The sequence below is a fragment of the Pristis pectinata genome, chromosome 11, assembly GCF_009764475.1.
Source record: "Pristis pectinata isolate sPriPec2 chromosome 11, sPriPec2.1.pri, whole genome shotgun sequence".
NCBI lineage: Eukaryota > Metazoa > Chordata > Chondrichthyes > Rhinopristiformes > Pristidae > Pristis > Pristis pectinata.
Window position 1 is genome coordinate 78,401,969 of NC_067415.1, and position 26,511 is coordinate 78,428,479.

General features: G+C 43.0%; 1 protein-coding gene across 11 annotated transcripts in view; it reads left to right on the forward strand.

The window, feature by feature from the left end:
- The window catches only part of klf12b (Kruppel-like factor 12b), a 279,148-nt gene that overhangs the window by 99,393 nt on the left and 153,244 nt on the right, over positions 1-26,511 (forward strand). For 10 of the 11 annotated variants that reach the window (XM_052026717.1, XM_052026725.1, XM_052026724.1 and 7 more), the window contains one exon: positions 17,756-17,816. The exons of the other annotated variant lie outside the window; for it this stretch is intronic. The gene's annotated coding sequence lies outside the window, so the exon portion shown is untranslated. The remainder of the gene's footprint in view (positions 1-17,755; positions 17,817-26,511) is intronic. 11 annotated transcript variants of the gene reach the window in all.

Genomic DNA, 26,511 nt, shown 5'->3' on the forward strand with positions numbered 1-26,511 from the left:
ACATTAATATCACAAGTGCAATGTTGCAGTATTTTCCTCCCGAGATCTTGGTTCCAAGAAACTCCACTAATTTATTGACCCTTCAGATGTTGTCCTAATTTCTTTCTCTCGGATATTGCAATAAGCAGTTGTACAGCTAAGTTTAAAAGAGGGTTAAAATGGATGTAAAGTGTGTCATAACATTTAGCCTTAACCCCACAACAATGGGACCCCTCTGGCAGAAAGTCTGGTGTTGATTTTAGTGCCAGTTGAAAACCACAACTACATTTAAAGCTGTGCCTCTTCCTTAATGTTAAATTTTAACACCAATTATGGACACGACATGCAGATTTCAGTTTGATTGTTGAGCAATTCTCCAGGAGTCTCCTGGAAGAAGAATTGAACTTACACCTGGTCAAGCAAACCCTGAGAAAACTCACTGATGCAGTGACAAACATGATGCAAGATTTTGGTTGTATATAGCAACAACACTATTCTAGGGCAGACGGGAAATTGCTAGGTAATTCCCCTTTCAAACAAGCCTGGTGGCTGCAGTACTGTGTGACTAAGATCGAGTTTACACACACTTTTATGCAACGATTCTTCATTCACTGCAGTTTTTCTGAGATGAATTGTTCCGTTTTTATAGCGAGAAATTGTTGCTTTGTCTGATTCCTTTGTTCTTTAATCTGTTTACTGAGTAAATTGAGCTTAATGTACTGTGAGTCCCCACTTGCCCTGCCGCACTCTGCTTCCATATCATTGTGACGTTTTATTATTCAGCTTGGGTTATCTAAATACTGGAGGTAGGATGAAAAAATGATTTTGACTAGTTGGAATGGTTGAAGAAGGTGATGTGATTTTAAAAACCTGCACAGAAAATGTCCCACCAGAGTTCACAACACTAATTTATGCAGGACCTTTTCCTGACATTGGGTCCATGTCACTGTAAGCAGCTGCCTGCCTCAAGCTGCTTACAGTGGTCCTAACTACTCCATTTCTATTCCACTTAATTATGAGTATTCAACATGTTTCCTGTATTTAATTACTCTTGTGAGAGCTCTTTCTGTAGTAGATCACTTCTTGTTAAAAAGGGCACTGTTCTTGATTCTTCTTGACTGCAATAAAGTTCCAGGTGGGAGATGTTACCTGAAATCTTCAGCTGGCAGATTCTAATACAAGTTTGGTCACAATTTTGAGTTGATAACATCCCCTATCTGCTAACTTTTGTTTAATTAAACACATGGAGGGAGAGTGTGGAGAGAGGGATTTAACCCACTATAAAGTTTTTCTTTTCAAAGGCCATGTGAAATGTAGCAAGAAAATCTGAATCAATCAGTGGAAACAAAGAGTTAAGTTTTTGATACCCTGGAAGCCAAAATTCCTCATTCAGAGACAGTTAAAACGTTCAGATCAATGCCAGTAATTTAATTTGACTTTTATTAATTTAATGAATTAATTTTCTTTTAATAAGAGAGTCAGATTCACAAAGGTATCTGGAACCTCGAAGGAAGGAGATTTAATTTTTGGTTGAAATGTTTCAAGCATTGATGCGTTTTGGATTAGAAACAGAATCTTTACTGATACAAATCTTACTCCTCCACATCACTGTTTTAAAGGTCGTTTCTGGTTACTCCCCACCCACGGTGTCTCTTCCCCCCACCCCCCACCCCCCCCCACCCCCCCACCACTTGACAATTTTTGACACAGGAAAATTTTAGTAAATATTGCAGTCTGGTGACAAATGACTAAACCTGTTACATTTATTATAGTTTGCTCATAATCTCCACCCCCATCCTCTCTTATCTGTCATCATAAGTTCTGTCGAAAGTTGCTTGGTAAATTAGACTTCCTGCAGCAATGAAAACATGATGCTTTAATTAAAATGCACTGAAGGTTACAGCAGTGATATCCAGAGAAGTAATGCTATAATCTGAGTTTCTCGGCAACACAGATGTCTGTAGGTTTCAACATGTGGCATATTGTAGGAATTTAGCATTGTTCGTAGCTTGGAGTCTCCTTTTTAATTATGCAGTTGTTCTAAATTTGCAAAACTTAATAAAATTTAAAGACTTAATGCAGCTTATATCAGACGTTGAATATTAAGAAAGGCCATTCAGGCCAAAGGGTCCATACTTGTAGTCGGTTCAACGTGAGCCACCTATGAAGGTTCTGTCTCATCCAAAGTGTATCAATACTTGTAACATTTCAGTCATTTAATAGAAATTATGATCATCTGACAGAATAAAGACTGACTTTGTAATTCATTCCTTACAAAAGATGAATATTGTTATTCCTTTAAAAGTACCACCATCATATTAGATTGACACAGCTCTTAGAGCCACAGCCCCACAGCGCCAGAAAACCAGGTTCAATACTGATCTTGGGCGCTGTCTGTGTGGAGTTTGCACGTCTCTCCCTGTGACTGAATGGGTGTTAACTGGGTGCTCTGGTTTCCTCCCACATCCCAAAGATGTGCAGGTTGGTAGGTTAATTGGCCACTTAAATTGCCCTTCATCTGTACGTGAGTGGTAGAATCTGGGGGAGCTGATGAGAATGTGGAGAGAATAGGATATGTGATTAATGCAGGATGAACGTAAATTGGCATTTAATGGTCAGCGTAGACTCAGTGGGCTGGAGGCCTGCTTCCATTCTGTATCTCTCTAATATTGTGCAGAGGATGCAGAGAGATATATATATAGGTTAAGTGAGTGGGCAAGGGTCTGGCAGATGGAGTACAATGTTGGTAAATGCGAGATCATCCACTTTGGAAGGAAAAATGGATCAGATTATTATTTAAATGGTGAAAGATTGCAGCATGCTGTTGTGCAGAGGGACTTGGGAGTGCTTGTGCATGAATCGCAAAAGGTTGGGTTGCAGGTGCAACAAGTTATCAATAAGGCAAATGGAATGTTGGCCTTCATTGCTAGGGGGATTGAATTTAAGAGCAGGGAGGTTATGCTGCAACTCTCCAGGGTACTGGTGAGGCCACACCTGAGTACTGTGTGCAGTTCTGGTCTCCTTACTTGAGAGAAGATGTACTGGCTTTGGAGGTGGTGCAGAGGAGGTTCATTGGGTCAGTTCTGGAGATGAGGGGGTTAGCCTATGAGCAGAGATTATACTCGCTGGAATTCAGAAGACTGGGAGGGGATCTTATAGAAACACAAAATTATTAAAAGGATAGATAAAATAGAGGCAGGAAAGTTAGTTGTTTCCACCGGTAGGCAAGACTAGAACTCGGGGAGTTAGCCTCAAGATTTGGGGGAGAAGGTTGAGGACAGAGATGAGGAGGAACTGCTTTTCCCAGAGAGTGGTGAATCTGTGGAATTCTCTGCCCAGGGAAGCAGTAGAGGCTACCTCATTAAATATATTTAAGGCACAGTTAGATTTTTGCATTGTAGGAGAATTGAGGGTTTTGGGGAAAAGGCAGGTAGGTGGATCTGAGTCCACGGCCAGATCAGCCATGATCTTATCGAATGGTGGAGGAGGCTCAATGGTCTACTCCTGATCATGTTCTTGTGTAATACTGGGACATTCAACACTGGTGCTTTTGGATTTGGATGTGATTTATTTTAAATGCTGGGAATAATATCAGTCACGAATCCTTTAATGCAGGGCCAGGATCAGATCTTTTTGTAGGTCGTAGTTGCAATTAAATAAATATGGGTGTGTACCCTACTAACCCTTGTAAAACATGCTGAAGCAGTGAGCTGGACCACTGCAGCTGATGTGCAATCAATACTTAAGCAATCACTGCAAACGATTGTCCAGCCAAGTATCCGTGTCACAGGCGGTGATCCAAGTCATTACTTAGTACTGAATCCATAAGAGTGGCAGGAATGATAGGGGGAGTTCCAACTATCCGGATGTTACATGCTGTTGTACTGCAAATATAGAATAGAAACTTCATCAGGGTGGATTAGTGACAGAATATATCTCCTTTTGGATTAGCTGCGACTGGCTGTTGTGATATTTATATAAGTGGCTTTCCTTTTGACGCACTTTTAGATATGTTGTAATTTGCACTGTGGTGGGAAAGGTCAAGTGCTTCAGCTTGGGACTTAGGTGGGGAGAAACTTCTCCTCGCACTTACCTCACAGGCAACTTTATAAAGCTGCTTTGGTGTTCTCCACAGGATAAACATAGAGAAGAAAAAAATGATTCCCCAATCTCAATTATTATTTTGTTTTGTTCAACTTCAGTGAATTATTTTATTCAATGTAGTGCTATCACAGTAGAAGTTCTGAGCTCTCTCCTAAGAAGCCATGGTTTGTTATTCCAAAATATATGGACAGTCCACTGTTATTGCCTACAAATAGCTGTTCCTCACATTAGCCAGATGCACTATTTTGTCGGGAGATAGCATCCTAGTAGTAGAGGTCACTAGATAGCAAGCAAGAGGCCCACTTAAAATGCTAGCCATTGTGTCTTGCTGCTTCTCATTGGCACTGAAGTCAATAGTAACACCTTTGAGTCTCTTTTTGCCAAGATTGATTAACTCAGGATCTAGATATTCCTGGGTCAATGTTGTAATGCCTCAATAACATTAATAATTTATGCCTTTAACATAGTTGCCATCTTCAAGTGCTTTGCAGGAGCGTTATCAAACATTGTTGACAAAATCCTTTGGGAGATATTGGAGCAGATGACTAGATGTTTGGCCAAGGAAGTAGGTTTTAAGGACTGTCATAAAGGAAGGAAGAAAGGTTTAAAGAGGAAATTCCAGAGCATGGAGCCTTGGGAGTTGGAAGGCACAGAGCAATTTAATTTGGGAAGAAACTGGATGCCAGAATTAGAGGAGCACAATATCTCATCAGATCATTAGGATGGAGGAGATTCCAGAGTTTGGGAGGGTTCAGTCCATAGAAGCACTTGAAAAACATGAATGAGAATCTTCAAGGGAGCCCTTCACTGGGAGCCAGTGTTGCTCAGTAAAGTGTGAACTGGTGTTTGGTATTACAGTACTCAGTGAAGTTACCCATTGAGGCAGCAGGGATGCTTTTCTATTATCGGTGTTTTGCATTAACAACCTCTAAAACCTGTGTCGCACATTCTCAAGAAAAACTCTAGGAAGATCCACTCTTCTAATAACAGCTATGCTGAGAATTCTTATCACGGCCAAAAGAACAGTCCTGGGTATGTCATTAGCCATGACAGCATTGACGTAACTTGAAGCACATCTGGCACCAGATAACAGTTCAAAGCCACTGAAAATCAGATTCACAGGAAGGATGGTAAATTTTCTTGATGTGGAAGAAAGAATTAAATTAAACTTCCACTCCTCTCAGGTATGTAATGTTAGAACAAAGTGGATCACTGCAAAAAGAAATGGAGCTACTTTCTGATTGGGTTTTTAAAAAAAAATAATATAATAGGTATTCTGTACTCTGTCACAAATCTTATTTAAAAATGTTTGTGTCTGGTGAAGTGAAGAACATTTAATGCTTGGAAATAGCTCTCTGTCTGAGGGACCCAGTGTGCAGGTCAACCTCTCACAGGTCAGGTATAGCAGAAGTAAAGCTGGATAAGGTTCTCTGTACACGATCAACAAAGATGAACAAAAGATTCAGTCTCACAGCAACACCTATTCCTGTGTGCCACTCCATATCCCCTCTCACTGAGATTGCCAAGACTCCATTCAGGTACCACATAGAACATAGAACAGTACAGCACAGGAATAGGCCCTTCAGCCCACGATGTTGTGCCAAACTAATTAAGCTAATGACACCTAATCCCTTTTGCCTGCACATGATCCACATCCCTCCATTCTCTGCATTTTCATGTGCCTATCTAAGAACCTCTTAAGTGCCCCTATCATATCTGCGTCCATCACCACCCCTGGCAGCACATTCCAGGCACCCACCACTCTCTGGGTAAATAAAAAAAAACTTGCCCTGCACACCTCCTTTGAACTTCCCCCTCTCACCTTAAGTTCATGCCCTCTAGTATTAGACATTTCAACCCTGGGAAAAAGATACCAGCTGTCTACTCTGTCTATGCCTCTCAAATTTATAAACTTCCATTTCCGCTGCTCCAGAGAAAACAAACCTAGTTTGTCCAACCTCTCCTTATAATGTGTGCCCTCTAATCCAGGCAGCATCCTGTTAAACCTGGGGTGGCAAGGTAGCGTAGTGGTTAGCGTAATGTTATTACAGCGCCAGCGATCGGGGTTCAATTCCCACCGCTGTCTGTAAGGAGTTTGTACGTTCTCCCCGTGTCTGCGTGGGTTTCCTCCCACATTCCAGAGACGTACAGGTTAGTAGGTTAACATGGGTGTAATTGGGTAGCACAGGCTCTTTGGGCTGGAAGGGCCTGTTACTGTGCTGTACAGATAAAGTAAAAAGAAAACCTCTTCTCTACCCTTTCCATAGCCTCCACATCCTTCCTATAATGGGGCGACCAGAAATGAATGCAAAACTCCAGATGTGGCCTAACCAGAGCTTTATAAAGCTGTAACACAACTTCCTGACTCTTGAACTCAATGCCTCAACTAATAAAGGCAAGCGTGCCATACACCTTCTTTACCACAATGTCAACTTAAAAGATATGAATTCATTATCCTAGGTTATATTTAAACTCAATTTCAGAGTGGAAAGGTCAATTTGCCATCCGTTACTTCACTTAGTTCCTTGAAGCAAGGCATCAAAGGCCTTCCTGCTGAACGTCAATAAGCACAGAAGATGGTTTAAGGTAGTGATCTGACTGCAAGAGCATAGTGGTTAAGTGATTGGAGTAACAATCCAGAGACCTGGATTGTTGAATCAGAATCTCAAGTTCAGATCCCAGCAGAGCAACAAGAGAGTTTAAATTCAGTTCATTAAATATATCTTGAATCAAAGAGTAATGTTGACCATGAAGCCTCTGGATTGTCCTGCTTTTGGAAAAAGAAATGTGCTGTTCGTAACTGAAATAAATGAAACCGGTTGTGCTGGAGATACACTAGTAATCTGCTTAGTGTGACCCCACAGAATACTGATTCATTATAGCACTCTTGGTCTTCTAGTCTGAACACTCACACATACGTATCTCGCTGTCTATCTGCTTGGTCTGTGTGTTCTCACAGCAGTGAATCGGCCCAGGGCTCAGTGTGGAGATGCTTCCTGTGAGAACTGGAGTTGGGAAGATCAGACCAAACAATGCAGCCACACAACCATTGCTGGAGACCATATGCTGACAGACCCCCCGCTTCCCCCCCACCACCCCCCCCCCCCCCCGCCCCCCCCAACCCCAGATCCTATTCATGTGATGGAACCTGCTGTCACCTTCTCTCTTGGGTTGGATGCAGAAGGTGAAAGGCCAGACACAACCACTGAGCTGGTATCACAGAGTAATCTGAAGTGAACCCTTGCCCGCTGGTGCTATAATCTCCAGGCTGGGAAGAGTGGTTCAGCCAAACAAAGAGACGGTTAGATGGCTGCTTTCATCACATCCAACAGGAGATGATGAGGCAGAGCGTAGGATCCTCGTGGTCTGTCAGTACTAGGAGCAGGTGCTACCACTTCATAGCAATGACCCACTTCTCAGATCTGAGGGGGCCGCACTGTGAAGTGGATTACTGCTATGAGCTTGCATTTCTTAGCGATAGCCCCAGCTTGCCCACCACCAAGAAGCTTCCCCACACCGAGCTATGGGCAATTCATTGCAGGTCCCTGGTGCAGGAGTGAGGCGAGCAGGGGTTTGCTCCAGATTCCTTGCACAATAGCCTCATAATGTACCTCTGTGTATATAATGATTCTGTTTAGCACCGATTCCATTCACCCTCTCATTCCTGGAAACACATCATGAGCGCCAAGCAAGGTACCAGTACACTCAGCAGGCCAGGGAGTATCTTTGGAAGGGGAAACAGAGTTAATGTTTCCGATCACTGACCTTTCATTCTGGAAATGGGGCTTCGAGTCAGGAGTCAGAGTAAGATGTACTTTTTGGGGGTGGGGGTTGTATCTTCATTGGAGTCAGGGCTGATCAGATGTTGAAGTGTAATATCATTGGGTTATGCGTGCGGACTGGTTGGCCGGTGTCCTCTATTGTATGCCTGGGCCCATTCCTGCTTGTAGTTTATGTTCATTTCCAACAAGGTGCTCCCATTCAGTTGTGCCAGAGGTTCTTGTGCTCTGGATGCTCCTGATATTTAACAGTCACAGAACTGAAATGACTTGCAAACCAGCAGTGAAGTCACCTACCATCCTTGGATGTCCGAGGCCTTCCAATGGAACATCCTGAAGACATGCTGGTTGGTAGGTTAATTGGTCACTTTCAATTACCTCGAGGTGGGTAGCAGCGGAAATGGGATTGAGTTGGTGGGCATGTGAGAGAGATGAGGTTTATAGGGAAGCGGGTGAGGAAATGGAGATTGTTCTGAGAGCCAGCATTGACTTGACAGGCCAAATGGCTTCCTTCTGTTTCATAAGGAAATAGGATATACAAAGGTAGCTTCTGTTATAATCACAGAAATAGGGATTGAGAATACAGAAGATTGCCAGTAAGTACTACAGTTCTCTGGGGGTGGGTGCACTGTTTATTTCCCTTTGGAACTCACCAGGAAAACCCCCCCCCCTCCCCATTTCCCCCACACTCTGAGAAGTGATATGAATGGCTGTGAACTGGCCCATGTTCCTCGTTTGTGTCAGTGTCCCCCAGGAGGCCAGGAAATCCCCTTTTAATTTCCAATCAAGATTGTATAAGTAAGGGGAAGAAACTTCATCTATCTACTTGAAGCAAGAAAGCAAAGTTATGTATTTAACTGCAAATTAAATAAAATGAAAATAATACTTGAGTATCTTCATGCACGCCAATCACAAATTCTTCTCAAATCATTTAGGTAGCCATCTATTTGGTCTTGTGCATAAGGACAATTTTGCAAATAACATGGTCTAGGCAGGCACAGATTGGTAAACCTACTACTCGTAGAGTCATACGGCATGGAAGCAGGCCCTTCAGCCCAACTTGTCCATGCTGACCGTGTTGCCCACCGAGTTAGTCCCATCTGCCTGTGTTTGGCCCATAGCCCTCTAAGCCTCTCCTATCCATGTACTTAACTAGATGGCTTTTAAATGTTGCTAATGTGCCCGCCTCAACCACTATTTCTGGCAGCTCATTCCAAATACGCACCACCCTTTGCATGAAACTGCCCCGATGTCCCTTTTAAACCTCTCACCATCTGATCTTAAACCTATGCTCTCTTGTTTTTAGCACCCCCTCCCTGGGGAAAAAGACTGTGTGCTTTCACCCTGTCAGTGCCCCTCTTGATATTATATACCTCCTTTCAGGTCACCCCTCAATCTCCTGTTCTAGGGAATAAAGTCCTAGTCTATACAACCTCTCCTTGTGCGTCAGGCCCCTGAGTCCAGGCAGCATCCTGTTAAATCTTTTCTGCACTCTTTCTAGTTTAATAACATCTTCCCTATAACAGGTAAGCTTGGTACTCGTGTAAGCTTGGTTACCTGAGAGCTTAAACCAAGAATAAGCCATTTAAATGGGGCATAGGTTTCACATGGTGAGTATTCCAAGCCTTTTTTCTGACCACATTAATGTGAGAAGAAATTCAGTGCTGTACTGTTGAGCACAGCATTTAGGGGTATAATGTGACGCTATAACAGAGGCAGGGATTTTGGGTGACCTCATGAACTGCAAGAGCCATTGTTGCCGCTGAGGTTTGCTGAGTGATGGTGCATCATCTGACAAGAATAGAGGGAGTCATGACGCTAGCCCAGCATTATACTGGGGTCAGTTGACACAAAGAGAAGGACTTTCCTTGGAAATAAGTCTTGAAGTTTAATTATCCTGTTTTTGTATTAATTCTATATTGAAACAAAAACAAAGTGACCTTTATAAAGAAGTGTACAAATCATTTGTGATAATACTACATCAGATATCAAAGGACAGTAAATTACTGGATTAACAAGAAAGGCATTAAACATACAGGCAATAACATCTGCTAATGCGATCCTCCCCATTTTGCTAATGTGACAGCATTATTGATGCCAGTTAAGATTTGCCAGGAGGAAAACTCATTCATAATACACTTTTTTAGGTTTTCTTGCATTACATAGCACACAAATTCATCCTTGTATTTCAGTCTGTGCTATTTTTAAAATAAAAGCTTTTTTTTTTAGCAGACCCGTTTTGAGAATGGCCTTCAGTTTGGAGTGTTATTCTTGTAGTGGATTTATATCTGAAGGCACTAATTGAATACCGAAGGCCTGGCTTCCTGTGACTGTGCCACATCAAGACCAACATGTTACTTGGGTTCTGCTAGATAAGAGATTCCATAATTGTACCACCCAACGGAGCTCTTCAACATTAATAGCCAAATCGTGTTACAGCTGATGAAATTTCATCAGTGGATTGATGGGAAGATTCTCCACGGATGCCAAATAGCTGCAGATGAATAGACATGACATAAAGACACACACACACACACACACACACACACACACACACACACACACACACACACACACACACACACACACACACACACACACACCACCCTTCTGTCAGCATAGGTAATATTAGGAAGGGAGCACTCTCCTGTGTGTCCTTGCCTCTTGCTCAACGCAAAGCTCTTTGTGTTCTGGACCTTGTGCTAAAAATAAAAACTTGGAAAGGATGTTCATGCCCAAGTCTAAAAACATTAATTACATTGAACCAACATGATTCTAAAAAAAATCATAACCCTCAGATATATCTCAGCCCTTCTTATAGGTTCAAGGACAGCTTCTATCCCACTGTTATAAGATTCTTGAACAGACCTCCTATATGATAAAGATGAACTCTTGATCTCTCAGTCTACCTCGTCATGACCCTTGTGTATTATTTGTCTACCTGTGTTGCACTTACTCTTAACTGTAACACTATATTTTGCATTCTGTTCTTTTTTTCCCTATTTGTACTACCTCAGTGTACTTGTGTATGGAATGATCTGCCTGGATGGCAATGCAAACAAAAGCTTTTCTCTGTATCTGTGACAATAATAAACCAATTGCTGATTGGGGAAATGCTCATTTTAACAGCAATAAGATTGTGTTTGAAGTTTTGCAGTGCTGTGATTTTTTTTAAAGCATGATTTTCACTACAGCAGGGCTTTAAGTAGAATTATGTTGAAAGCTATTGTATCTTGAGTACTGGACCATTTGTTGCTTGGAGTTTGTTAATACATTTTATGTTCAGTAAACCAGATGGGAAGAATGACTTGCACTCACTCCTGATTATTGCAAGGAATTGGCGATGAATACATTTGCTCAGGACCAGTGCAGGGTGGTTACTCAAACTGCCTCTGAGAAGATTTGGTGCTCGGTGCAGAAATTTACATCTGATCCCCTTGTGATCTATGTCATGCAGCTTGCTTATGTTAATTTCATGATTATTACATTTGGGACAGTTTTTCCTTGGCATCATTTGGATCATGTTGTAATGTGAGATCAAAATGCTTTGCAACTTTAGTTATCTTTATCTGGATAACAATTCCATTCTACTGTGAAACAGCGCTGAACTTGCGGGGGCTTCCTCTATTGTTCAGGGGCGCAGAACAATTTTCTGTTGTGGAGTTGTTAAGCAAAGATTGGTGGCCTCTAGGTGTGATCTGTGATTGTGTCTTGATATTGTCACAACTGAAATCACATTATGCTTCAGTCCCGAGGCAGGGTCTTGACCCGAAACATTGATTCACACCTTTTGCCTCCACGGATACTGCTTGACCCATTTGAGTTCTTTCAGCGTTCTGTTCTTTGTTCCAGATTCCATCATCTGTATTCTCTTTTGTCTTCACTTTACTGATCACTTGTCTCCGTTGTTGGGTTAGGGGAGGGAAAATAATCTCTCAGTGTCCTTCAGGATCCACATACTCCATTTCCAGGGAGGCAATTTCAGCCCTAATGAAGCTTGGAAGACTCAATGAAGTCGAAGTGGAGGTTATTGTCATGTGCACAAGTGTATGTATTGCAGAAGTACAATTTAAAAACTTGCAGCAGCAGCATCACAGGCACATGGCATTAGGTACACAACATTCACAAGAAAAACAAATTAACAACATAAATTATACAAAGCTATATAAGAAAGAACACAATCAGAACAAAAAAGCCAAAGTCCATTGTAGTCCAAAGTGGTCATGAATGCCCACGAGGTCACAAAGAAGGACTTTGGGACAGACCCAACACTGTTTGCTTTGATCTCCCAAGTACATTGTGAATATTTTAAATTGCATCCATTCAGGCCAAAGTCTCTGTGTGTTATCTCTTGGCATAATCCTGTAGTGGAGCCCAGGAGATGCATTTGTAATCTTTGGACACTGCAGGATAATCCTGGGGAGTTGGCAGTCCTGATATAACCGAGAGGAAATTGAGGCCCTGACTTCTGATTCCTTTCCTTTCCTCAACCAAACAAACTTTGTTGAACAACCCAAGGAACACAATGCTGTGAGCAACACATTTCCAAGAAACTTGAACAAACAAGCTACTTGCGGATTTGGTACACCAACTTAAAACCAGTGCGAGTGTCACCCTTTAACAAAATTCTAGCACTAAAACCATATCGTGCCAATAGCTAGGCAAGGGCAGGATGTTTGGTAAACAACACTCAACGGGCTCTCCTCTCAGCAAGCCGTTGATATGGTAATATTCTGAGACAGAGTAATGCAGACTTCTTGTGAACTAGCTAAAGTTGTTTGGGTAACTAAATCAGAATGATAGCAAGTGTAGGCATGGTAGAGTCTAAAGAGACATTCGCTAACGTCAAGCCGTGTAAGCTGGTATTACATTCTTGACACCAGCTGCTTCCAAGACCTTTTTTTTAAACGATCAAAAAGTGCGGTGTTTCTTGTTGCTGGGAAGTGACTGAAAATATCAGGGATTAACAAGTCTACCATTGCCTTTATAGAAATATTACTTTTTGTTTTGACTGTCTGTTGGGAGAACAGCTGATTAATTAGGTCACCAGGTTGTTGTGAAAAAGCACATTGGCTCTGAATGGACAATTCTACCCTTGTAATTGTTGGTGGAAGGACTGAGGCCTAATGAGAGTCGGGGGGCGGGGGGGGGGGGCGGGTGGCTGGAAGAGGAGTAATGCTCTTTTGTGAACAGGTAGAATTAAATGTTGTTCATTATTTTCTTGTCTCAAGCACTGTTGCAATTGAGTAAAGGTCAGAGAGAGTGGCTGAAGCTTAGCTCATCAGGGAGCCAAGAATACCATCATATCCATGAGCTGGAGTCATTCAAGGGTCAGCCAGCTTCAATCTCAGTTGCTCTAGTAATCGAAGCCAAGGATTCTGGGATTAATGTATGTTAGATGTCACATCCTGAAAGCATTTATAGACTTCTTGTTTTTTTTAAAAAAAACAAAGTTGGCCCTCAGACATCAGTGATAGTTGTCCTCATATGATGCCTCGTGTTCTGTCGACCTAGCCAGTTGTGCCAACAGCAGTGGAGATGTCCCATTCTGAAACTGGCTTTTATCAGTTCATTGCCCTTTTTGTTATGAACCTTTTTTGCTACAGACCTCTTTTGTCAATGGAAATCTGCAAAATGCTTGTGCAGTTGCTCTATAGAATCAGTAAGTGGAGAAAATACGAAATTTAAAGAAGGACTTTTGGTCTCTCCAGATCTCGTTACTGAACTGCACTATTGTAATTTTCCCATTTTAAATTGCAGTCTTCAAGAGGATTAATCTGCTTCCTTCATTTTGTGCTTAGTTTCTGAATCATTTCTCTTCCATGGTTCCAATGTTTACTAGGCTGACTGGTACAAATCCCAGTAGAGCCTGTGGGCTAGATGGGTTCTAAACCACATCATCTTTGAGGGAGAGTGTCTGGGGAAAGAAATCATAATAAAGGCCCAGTGACAAACTAAACCATGAGCTTTTGCCAATTTTGATTAAACAACACAACGTTAACAGTGGCAATATCTGCAATCATTTAATCTGATGAATTACTGTTATCCATAGATTTAGGCTGCATCTATTCAAAAATAACACAAAGTTTCATTAGAGACATGAGACAGCAGGTGAGGGAAATCTGGAGCAACACACAAAATGCTGGAGGAACTCAGCGGGTAAGGCAGCATCTGTGGAGGGAAATGGACAGTTGACATTTCGGGTCGAGACCCTTCACCTGGACTGGAGGGAAAGAGGGCAGGCCACCTATCAGCTACCAGCTCTTGCTCCACCGCATCCCTCGACCTTTTTATTATAGCCATCTCCCCTCTTTCCAGTCCAGATGAAGGGTCTCGGCCTGAAACATTGACTGTGCACTTCCCTCCATAGATGCTGCCCGACCCGCCGAGTTCCTCCAGTGCCTTTGTGTTGCACAAAGTTTCATTTACCTAGCATATTTAACATGGAAACACATCCCAGGTGCTGCATAAGAGGGCACTCGGGAAAAAAAATTGATGGTGAACCACATAAAGGGATGTTATTGGAGATGAAGAAACATTATTCAGGGGTGGTTTTTAAGGAGTGTATTAAAGGTCAGTGGCAAAATTTTTTAAAATTTATTTGTCCGTGGATGTGGACGTTTCCTGGCAATGCTGGCAATAATGGGTTTACAGAAGAGTTCCAGAGTTTGTCTTGGCAGCTGAAGGCATGACCATCAATTCTGGCATGGATTAAATTCAGAGATGAGTAAGAGGCCAGAATCAGGGGAGTTCAGATAGCTTCTAAGATTATAAGGCTGGAGGATACTTCAGGAAGGAACATTTGACGGGAAGGGATTTAAAATCAAAGTTGTATAACTGGCAGTCGTTCTGTCAGCAAGTACAGGAGAGTTGGGTGAATGGGCCATGGTGTGAGTTAGGAAATGACTGTATAAAGTTTTGGATAACTTTGAGTATTATTCAACTGATTTTCTTAACTGTAGTTCTTAGCTGAGAAGGACAGATCAATAATGAAGATTTCGAAGGGTCTTCGCAGGGTTGATGTGGAGAAGATGTTTCCACTTGTGGGAGAAACATTGAAGAAATGAAGGAAAGCAGAGTGGAAGGAAGGACCTCTAAAGCACTTTATTGTAGCATTGGATTAATGTAAAGTGGTTTGCAAGCAGTGGATTAGCTTTATGTGTAGCTTCACACAGTACGTGTCTGCATACAGAACAGCTGGCAGGTGATAGGTTACTGCACAGTGAGGTTCAACAAAGAGCAAAAGAGGAACTATGTTGTTTTTTATAATGTATTTTTAACAGCAAAATACTGACTGGGATACCAAGGTTTCCTTGTTTTTGAATCAAGCCACTTTACAGTCTGTCTTGGATGGCGCATTCAGCATCTCAGCTGATAATTGATAGCTCCAGTAATGCAGCCCTCCTGCACCACTGCATGGAATGAGCAGAGCAATTCATGTGACCTCCCTATCACATGGGAAAGTGACAGACAATTAGAAAGTCAAAGGCATTCCAAGAACATTACCAGAAGTAGGAAGGGAGATGGCAGGGGGAGCTACTTTAAAATGTGGAGAAAATGAAGGAAATTCAAAGTGGAAAGTCAAATTATGGTAGGACTTTCACAGTGAATGGCTGGGCCCTGGTGAGTGTTGTAGAACAGAGGGATCTTGGAGTTCAAATGCATTGTTCCCTGAAAGTGGAGTCACAGGTAGACAGGGTGGTGAAGAAGTCTTTTGGCACACTGGCCTTCATCAGTCAGGGCATTGAGTATAAAAGTTGGGAGGTCGTGGTGCAGTTATACAAGACACTGGTGAGACCACACTTGGAGTATTGTGTTCAGTTTTGGTCACCCTCCTATATGAAAGATGTTAGAAAGAGTGCAGAAAAAAATATTACAAGGATTGAAAATGCACAAGGAGAGGTTGTATAGACTAGGACTTTATTCCCTAGAATAAATTGGTTAATTATTGTCACATATACCGAGGTACAGTGAAAGACTTGTCTTGCATACGGTTCATGCAGATCAATTCATTACACAGTGCATTGAGGTAGTACAAGGTAAAACAATACAGAATGTAGAGTGAAATGTAACAGCTACAGAGAAAGTGCAGGGCAGGTAGACAATAAAGTGCAAGGTCACAACAAGGTAGATTTTGAAGTCAAGAGTCCAGCTTATCGTAGTAGGGAACCGTTCAATACTCTTATAACAGCGGGATAGAAGCTGTCCTTGAGCCTGGTGGTACGTGCTTTCAGGCTTTTGTATCTTCTTCCCAATGGGAGGGGGCAGAAGAGAGAACGGTTGAGGTGGGTGGGGTCTTTAATTATGCTGGCTGCTTTACTGAGGCAGCGAGAAGTGTAGGCTGAGTCCATGGAGGGGAGGCTGGTTTCCGTGATGTGCTGAGCTGTGTCCACAACTCTCTGCAGTTTCTTGCAGTCCTGGGCAGAGCAGTTGCCGTACCAAGCCGTGATGCATCCAGATAGGATGCTTTCTGTGGTGCATTGATAAAAGTTGGTAAGGGTCGACAGGGACATGCCATATTTCTTTAGCCTCCTGAGGAAGTGGAGGCACTAGTGAGCTTTCTTTGCTGTGGCGTCTACGTGGTTGGATCAGGACAGGCTTATTGGTGATGTTCACTCCGACGAACTTGAATCTTTTAATCCTCTTGACCTCAGCACCATTGATGTAGACAGGAGCATGTGTACCACCCCCTTCCTGAAGTCAATGACCAGCTCTTTTGTTTTGTTGACATTGAGGGAAAGGTTGTTATCATGACATTATGTTGCTAAGCTCTCTATCTCCTTCATGTACTCCGACTCATTGTTACTTGAGATATGGCCCACTACGGTGGTGTCATCTGCAAACTTGTAGATGGAGTTAAGCAGAATTCAGCCATGCAGTAACGAGTGTATAGGGAGGAGAATAGGGGGCTGAGGACGCAGCCTTGTGGGACACTAGTGTTGAGAATAATTGTGGTGGAGGCATTGCTGCTTGTCCTTACTGATTGCGGTCTGTTGGTCAGGAAGTCAAAGATCCAGTTGCAAAAGGAGGTGTTGATCCCAAGTCTCTGGTCTTGATGTTGTGAGCCTTGAGGGACTGAGTTATAGGGAAAGGCTGGACATGCTTGGACTTTATTCCTTGGAGCATAGGAGATTGAGAGGTGATCTTATCGAGGTGTATAAAATCATGAGGGGCATAGAGAGGGTGAATGCACTGTCTTTTTCCCAGGGTTGGGGAATCAAGAAGTAGAGGGCACAGGTTTAAGGTGAGAGGGGAAAGATTTACTAGGAACTTGAGGGGCAACTTCTTTACACAAAGGGTGGTATATATGGAATGAGCTGCCAGAAGAAGTAGTTGAGGTGGGTACATTAACAACTTTTAAAAGACAGTTGGACAGGTACGTGAATAGGAAAGGTCTGGAAGGAAATGGGCCAAACGCTGGCAAGTGGGACAAGCTTGGATGGGACATCTTGGTTGTCATGGACCTGTTGGGCCGAAGGGCCTGTTTCCATGCTATATGACTCTGAATAACCCAATAGGTCAGTCAGAGTCCGTGGAGAGAAAAACATAGTTAATGCTTTGGGTCAGTGACCTTGCATCAGAACTGGGAAAAGTTGAACAGGTTTGAGGGTGCACATAAAAGGGGGGAGGGGAGGAGAAATCCAAAAAAAAGCAAGGTCTGTGACGGGGTGGGAGATTGGAGAGGTTAAATGGTGAAAGGGAAGATGATGTATGACCAAACCCTTTCACTTTGCATCATCATTCCCTTTTAACATTTAAACATTTAATCTTTCTGCATTCTGCCCATCACAGATTCCTTTCTCTCCTCCCCTTCCTCTGCATCTCAAAACATGCTTACCTCTAACTTTTTCCTGGTCTGACTTGAAATGTTAATTTAGTTTCTTTTTCCACAGATGCTGTCTGATCTGCTGAGCTTTGACAGTGAGAACTATTGCAGATTCAGTCTGATTCTGAGTAAGTTCCTTTTAAATATCACTGCAGAAATGTATTATTTTTGCCAACCAATTTGAAACAGAAAGAATGACTCTTGCTGAATGAGCATATGAGGTGCTTTAGATTACAGAGCTAGGCCTGTGTTCAAAACTGCTCTTGATGGTGTTTATATGACAAAGTGCATCCACAGCAGTTGGGCAGGGGGTGGGGCATTGTAGATTTGTTGTTCTGCTTTCCCAAGGTAGAGCATCTGAACTCTGTGCTTGGCAAACAACAGAAGCGTTTTCTCTCAACTCTAGCAGCTGGGATTTAGTGACGGAAACCCTGTGGATAAAACTTATGATCATGTGTTTCTAAAGGGCAGGCTACCAAGCGTGTTGATAGATATGTGATCTTCAAGCTATAAAGCTCCCACATACTGATGGAGAATATTGATCCATTCAACATTGTGCTCTGGTGTGCTTCTGAGAAACCTTGAAACTGGAAGCAGAAATTCATACTGCGATGTTGGTGAGTCTGTGATTGTTGTGAAATTGCTTAAATAGCAGTTTCTTTTATTGTTGGCTGTGTGTTTCAGTCAGCTGTGGCGCCTTTGGTGACAGTCTGAGATGGAAGAATTTGAGAAGTCTTTGCAGGGTGGATGTGGAGACGATGTTTCCCCTTGTGGGAGAATCTAGAACCAGGGCTCAGTTTAAAAAAAATAGGAAGTCATCCATTGAAAGACAGAGATGAGGTGATTTTTATTTTCTCTTGGAGGATCATGAGTTTTTGCAACTCTTTCTCAATTGGTGATGGAAGCAGTGTTTTAAAAAAAAAATGTTTTTAAGGCGGGATAGGTAGATGCTTGATGTGCTAGGGTGTAATAGATCATCAGGGAAAGATGGGAATGCAGAGTTGAGTCTTGAAAGGTTGAGTAGGCTCAAGCAGCAGAGTGACCTGCTCCTGCTCCTGACTCGTGCTTATACATTCGCAGATCAAAATCCCATTTCAGAAGCTTGAGTATAAAAAGTTAGTGCAGTACTAAGGGAGTGTTGTGCTGTCAGTGATCCTGTCCTTTGAGTGATACGTTAAATTGTTTTCCCCAGCAGTTGCAAAAGATAGACGTCTTGGTCAGCATGGACGAGTTGGGCTGAAGGGCCTGTTTTGGTGCTGTATAACTCTGACTCTATATCGTAGCAATATTTTGAAGAATGGCAGGGTGTCCTGGCTAATATTTATCTATTGCTCAATATTGCATCAAGAAAGACAGATAACTTGATCATTTCCACGTTGTGGGAGCTTGCTATGTACAAACTGGCTGTTTCATTTCCCACATTTTGACAATGACGACACTTCAGAAACACTTCTTTGGATATAAAGTATTTTGGGGCATGTGCTTTATAAATGCAAATCTGTCTTTATTTTATGTTTAGTGACACTCTGGAGTGATTGCTTCACTGAATTATGGTTACTTGGATCGAGCACTGGGAGCGTGTAAATCATGTCCCGAGATGGTGCTAGGGATGAAAATTCCCACCACATTTAAAGAAAATTGTCCAGATGAGCACTTAAGAATTAAAAACCTGCAGGGCTGTGGCCCAAGCGGGACTAACCTAAACTCCATTTATGTCTAGCTGAATAGATGCCTCCTGTGCTGTAAACAGATACAATTCTATGATTTAACATTAGGAATATTGCTTACCCCCCTAGAGAAGAACTAGGACTGGTAACAATATACAAAGGGTGAGTTTATCTGTACAGTAGCTTTAAGCACGATATTATTACTTTAAAGATTGTGTGGCCTGATTGATCTAACAATAAAGCAAATTAAGGGTCCTGCTATAATGTTTCAGTCAAACCCAATTATCCCAATGAGCAATAAATCTCTTGATTCAGTTCATGTTCAAGTTTTATTTCCTGTCCCTTGTGTGAACCTTTTACTGGTTGAAATTGCAGACAGTGGCTCCTGCTGATACCTTCCTGTTCTCCTGAAACCAGTAAGAGTATCAGATTGAGGAAGTCATCCAGCCAAGCGTGCTGCAAATTCTCTGCCCCCTCACACTCTGGTTATTAGTCAGAATCGTGGTTGAGAAAAGATCCCAACCACCACTGCAGGTTTTTAAAAGTAAAGTGCTCTGCATATAAAGGGCACCGTTCTTCACAGTGTACTCGGCCCCAGGTAAACTGGAACAAGAACCAGGCTGTGCTGAGGTGACACATGAAATCAGTTCTTCAAACAAAGGCAAATGGAAATCCTTCCAGTCCCCAGCAAAAAACCTTGAGGCTATGGAGAGGAGGAGGATGAGAGGTGACTTGATAGAGGTGTATAAGATGATAAGAGGCATAGATCGAGTGGACAGTCAGGAACTTTTTCCCAGGGCGACAATGACTAACATGAGGGGCCATGATTTTAAGGTGATTGGAGGAAGGTATAAGGGGGATGTCAGGGGTAAGTTTTTTTACACAGAGAGTGGTGGGTGTGTAGAATGCACTGCCGGCAGAGGTTGTGGGGGCAGATACTTTAGGGACATTTAAGAGACTCTTAGATAGCCACGTGAATGATAGAGAAATAAGGGGCTATGTGGGAGGGAAGGGTTAGATAGATCTTAGAGCAGGATAAAATGTCAGCACAACATTGTGGGCCGAAGGGCCTGTACTGTGCTGTAGTGTTCTATGTTCTATTCAAAATTTTAATTGTGAGAATGCAAAATTCATTTTGTATTAATGAACCAGCAGATAAAGTTGCAATGAGGAGGTGCCATGATATAATTAAATGGCAAAATAGATTCGAGGGGCGGTAGAGCATATTCCTCTTTCGAAATGAAATGTTACTTGAGTTTCTTTACTCTTTTATTACTTCTTGTTCCTTTTCTGTCTTTTAAAACCTGGGGTCACCCAGGGCATATCAAAAGCTATGGACAGGGATGCTGGAAGCACCCAGCAGATCAGAATTCATGTTCCATGTCGGAAACTTTGTCTTTGACTAAAATGTTCACCGTGTTCCTCTTTTCACAGGCATTGTTTGACCTATCAAGATTTTCTAGTATTTACTGTTTTTATTTCGGATTTTCAGCATCTGCAGTTGTTTTGACTTTTGAAGTGGGGTTACTTCTGTAATGTGGGAAGTATCTCAGCAAATTTTCACACAGCTAGCTCCCATAAACTGGCACCACGATACACAGTCTGTTTCTATTGCTGTTAATTGAAAGATAACATTCAGCAAAGGTAGCAGGCATAACATCCCACTTCTCTTCATGGGACATTTTACATCTGCTGAGGAACAGATGGGACCACAGTTTGAAGCTTCAGTTGAAAGATGGATCACAGCATTCCCATAACACAATAGAGTCAGATGAAAATTTGATGCTCAGGTCTCTCAAGAAGCCCACAACCTTCACTCCAAGGCAAGCGTGCTGCCAACTGAACCACAGCTGACACTTGTGGTTCAGGAAGGATTTTCACTTGCCCTGATATCTAGGTCAATACACTGCTCTCCCACTGAGCTAACAAAGACCCATCTCCAGTTTATTCCCTCAGGAACCTTCAGAAGAAGAAATATTACTCTAGACATCAAGGCAGGCTTTAATCAGCAAAAACACCATTAAAGTGTAACTGAAAAAGTTGCAACTATAATGTAATGTCCAAATTTGCAAAGGTTCATCAACTTTGCTTTGTAACAGCATGCAATAAGTAGAACTTGGGAAATGAATCAAGATTGCATCAGTTAAGTCATTAAGAAAATTAGCTGTTTTTTAATTTTCTTGTTTTTAAAATTTTGGAGGATTAAAAGTGTTTAGCACGCTGGCCTAGTTAGGGCATTGAGTATAGGAGTTGGGACATTATGTTGCAGTTGTATAAGTTGTTGGTGAGGCCACACTTGTGTATGGTTTTGGTCACCCTGTTGTAGAAAGGTATGGTTAATCTGGAAAGAGTGCAGAAATGATTTACGAGGATGTTGCCAGGGCCTGAGATATAGGGAGAGGTTGTCCAGGCTGGGTCTTTATTTCTTGGAATGTCAGAGAATGAGACAGAGGTGTTTAAAATTATGAGAGGCATAGATAAGGTGGATGGTAACAGTCTTTTCCCCAGGGTAGGAGGCATAGATTTAGGGTGAGAGGGAAAAGATTTAAAAGGGACCTGAGGGGTGACTTTTTCACACAGAGGGTGGTGAATATATGGAATGAGCTGCCAGAGGAAGTGGTTGAGGCAGGTTCAATAGTATGATATAAAAAGCACTTGGATAGGTACATGGAAGGGCGGGGCTTGGAGGGATATGGGCCGAATGCAGGAAATTGGGACTAGCTGGGTGGGTACGGTGGTAGGCCTGGACTGGTTGGGCTGAAGGGCCTGTATCCATGCTGTTAATGCCCTATGACTCTATGATTAGTGTTGGTAAATGAAAACGTGAGTGGTGAATTCACAGCTCGCATCCTAGCAAGTGACCCGTTTTGTGTTAGACTTCATGGGCAGCAGAACAATTGTGTTTCATCTTTTCGTCACCCGAGTTTGGGTTAGGGATAGGATTTTAGGAGAACTGGGAGAAATTCCCCAGACTCCTTTTTGCTGCAGAACTTGATACCTTGCTTTAAATTTTGATTTAAAAAAAACATATTCAGCAACTAAAGCTGCCCTGTCTCCCTCCGTGTTATAAAAGTAACTCTCAGCTCTTGCACTCTGATTTTCTTTCATTTCAGGCGGCAGTCAATTTATAATTCATTGGGGAGAGAGGGCAGGCAGTAAAATGTCAAAGTTTAACATAAAAATGACTTTGTCCTGCTAACTCACCTTTTGAGGTTTCACCAAGTAAAAGAGAAGTTGTGTTCATTCAACATAGAGGGTTTGGGGCTGTACAATGGTCGAATGGTTAGTGCTATTTCCTTACTGTTCCTAACCTCTGGTAACCCCTTCCCTCTTCTCCCCCCCTTCTATTTCTCCCCCCCTCCTCCTTCCCCCCCCGTCTTCCCTCATTCCTGTGGCCCCCTCGATCCTTTTCTTTCCCCTTCCCCAGCCCTCATGACCAGCCTATCTATTCCCCACCTATTTCACATGCATAGCTATTCCACCATCACTTTATTCCATGGTCCACTGCCCTCTCCTACCGGATTCCTCCCTCTTCAGCCCTTTGCCTCTTCTACCTATCACCTCTCAGCTTCTTGCATCTCCCACCCACCTACCTTCCCCCTCTCACCTGGACTCACCTATCACCTGCCAGCCACTGCTCCTACCCCTCCCCCGACCCTCTGCTCACAGTAACTAAAGTATTTTTAAAAAAATGCATTTGCAAAGTTATTGTCTAAAATGCTGTAAACAAAATCCCATGCAACATTTTAGAGGGAGACTCTCGGGTCTGCAGGCAGACTGTGTCATTTCTATTTCTATTTAGAGCGTAATTTGTTCCCCTCTGCTCTCCAAATTGTGGTCCCAGCTGTTCTTTAATTCAACATGCTCTGATGCGTTTTGTTTTGATAGCTGAACTGATCCTAAACTCCACCTCCCTCTTCCATCCATGCCAGCCACTCGGTTGTTTATCCTGCGGAGCACTGAAAAGACATGCTCAGTTCTGCAGCACAATGAGAGAGAGAGAGAGAGAGTGAGAGAGAGAGATGTCTTACCAAGGGAAATGGAAGAGATAATCTTCTATAACTAGAAAATTGCAACCTCCAGAGATCTGCTATGGCTGAGGGTTGATATGTCATAGAGAAGAGAAACAAGCCCTTTGGTCAACTGAGTCTGTGCTCACCATCAACCACACCCTACATGAATCCTAGCTCAATTCCATTTTATTCCCATCAACTTCTCCCCTCCCAGATTTTACCACTCACCTACGCACTAGGAGCAATTTACAGAGGCCAATTAATCTATCAACCCATATATTCTCTGGGGGTGGGGGGAAGAAACCGGAGCACCCAAGGGAAACCAATGCAACTACAGGAAGAACGTGCAAACTCCACCCAGATAGCGTCCAAAGTCAGGATTGAATCTGGGCCACTGTAGCTGTGAGAATGGTTTTACTGTCTGCACCACTGTGCTGCTCCCTTGTTTTCTTGAAAACAGCTTACTTCCTATGTCTTACTATTTCTGATGACTTCTCCGCACCAGAACAAATTTAACCTTGAACAGAAGAATCTTTGGACTTGTTCGGTCTCCTGCCTACAGTGCCCAGACCTGAAAGAGAATTGGAATATAAGTGACAATGTTCTTGGCCCTCATTTTCCAACAATGGCATTGGTGCAGGTGCTGCTTAATGTCTCTGGGTGTCACTGGGATACTTGCAGGAATGTGTTGGATACTGCCATCCGTGTTTATATTTTGTAGGGGAAATGGTGACCATTGGCGGGATTAGAGGGCATGTGTAATAAGGAGAGGTTGAACAAATTAGGACCGTTTTCTCTGGTGCAGCAGAGGCTGAGGGGAGACCTGATAGAAGTTTATAAATTGAGAGAGGCATAGATCGAGTAGACAGCTGGTACCTTCCCCAGAGTCAAAATGTCTAATACTAGAGGGCATGCATTTAAGGTGAGAGGGGGAAAGTTCAAAGGAGATGTGTGGGGCAAGTTTTTTTTACACAGAGAGTGGTGGATACCTGGAATGCGCTGCCAGGTTTGGTGTTGGAGGCAGATACGATAGAGGTGTTTAAGAGGCTCTTAGGTACATGAATATGCAGAGAATGGAGGGAAATGGACCATGTGCAGGCAGAAGGAATTAGGTGTCATTAGCTTAATTAGTTCAGCACAATATCGTGGGCCGAGGGCCTGTTCCTCTGCTGTACTGTTCCCTGTTCTATGTATTCCGAGCAGTCTGGCTAACTGCCAGGGTCACAGCTATTCACAGGAGGGAACTCGAGTGAGCACCTTGCAGACGCTGAGAGAGACAGACAGCTCTCACACACTTGGAGTTGCATCAAAGTGCTAAACATTTTAAAGCTACAGTGATTGTGGCGTTCATAATGGAGGCTCTGTGGTTATGCACATGACCAGAGTTGAGAAATTCTTGTACAGTGTTAATGCATGTCATGCAACAGAGTTTCTGGGCAAAGGGGATCATAAATCATGATTGAAGATTTCCTGCTAGGACTACAGAGTCTCCGATTTTTCTTTCCTGGTTCCACGTGTATGTGAGGAGCTAAGGCGCTGAGCTGTTTTGACACATTATCATGGTATCTGATCACACCCAACTTGTACCTGAGTGCCATTTTCCATTGATTTCCACTGGTGCGTTCAAGACTCGCAAATGGTGTGAGCATCTCATGCAGACACCAGCCTTTGCAAAGCCTGAAGAGTAGATGGAGTCTGGCACCGGGGAGCACCTCCAGGCCAGTCCATTACAGTCCACTCGCCCAGTCACGGTTACAATTACCATGTTTAAAAGACATATGGATAGGAAAGGTTTAGAGGGACTTGGGCCAAATGCAGGCAAATGGGACTAGCTCAGTTAGGCAAATTGGTCGGCATGGATGAGTTGGGCCGAAGGGCCTGTTTCCTGCTGTGTAGCTCCGTGACTCTGACTCCATTTAAGTGAACAGCAGTGGTGAGAAAGTTCATACGTCCTTTGCTCCAAGTAGTATTAGCAATTCACCTGGAAATGATAAGGATGATAAGTAGCGTAGCAGTTAGCGCGACGCTATTACAGCGCCAGCGATTGGGGTCCGATTCCGGTCGCTGTCTGTAAGGAGTTTGTACGTTCTCCCGTGTCTGCGTGGGTTTCCTCTGGGTGCTCCGGTTTCCTCCCACATTGCAAAGATGTACGGGTAGGTTAATTTGGGTTTAAAATGGGTGGCGCGGACTCGTTGGGCCGGAAGGGCCTGTTACCACGCTGTAAATAAAAAAATTAAAGATAAGATTTCTTTATTAGTCACATGTACATTAAAACCACAGTGAAATGCATCTGGGGGCAGCCCGCAAGTGTCGCTGTGCTTCCGGCGCCAACCTAGCGTGCCCACAACTTCCTAACCCGTACGTCTTTGGAACGTGGGAGGAAACCGGAGCACCTGGAGGAAACCCACGCAGACACGGGGAGAACGTACAAACTTCTTACAGACAGCGGACGGAATTGAACCCGGGTCACTGGTGCTGTAATAGCGTTACGCTAGCAGCTACACTACCGTGCCTGCCCTAAGGTGCTAGCAATCATAATTAAAATGACAAGAGCTGTCAGCATTTGATATTTCCAGTTGCTGGGCTATAGCTGTTCTTGCTTCATAGCAGTTCTGTGTGAAGGTTTGCATGGGACATTGAACAGGACATGGATACAACCAAGGCACAAGAGATTCTGCAGATGCTGGAATCTGGAGCAATACACGCAAAATGCTGGAGGAACTCAGCAGGTTAGGCAGCATCTATGGAGGGAAATACCCTCTTTCCAGCCCTGATGAAGGGTCTCGACCCGAGACGTCAGCTGTTTATTTCCCTCCATAGATGCTGCCTGACCTGCTGAGTTCCTCCAGCATTTTGTGTACAACTACTACCAACTTACTCTGTCTGAATTCCACATGCAAATGGAAAAAGGGGCATGTTTGCAGTAGGTAATGTGAAAGTAGTTGGCACTAGGTTGAATGTGATCATTTGATTAGGTTAGACAGAGAGGGGCAGGCCGAGGCTTGTGTGGAGCACAAACACTGGCATGGATCTTATGGGCTGAATGGCCTTGTTCTGTGCTGCAAATATTTTGATATCACAAAAAATTGTAAAGCCAGCAAGAATCAGAACTTTGCCCTGACATTGGTTCTGCCTCGGGAATC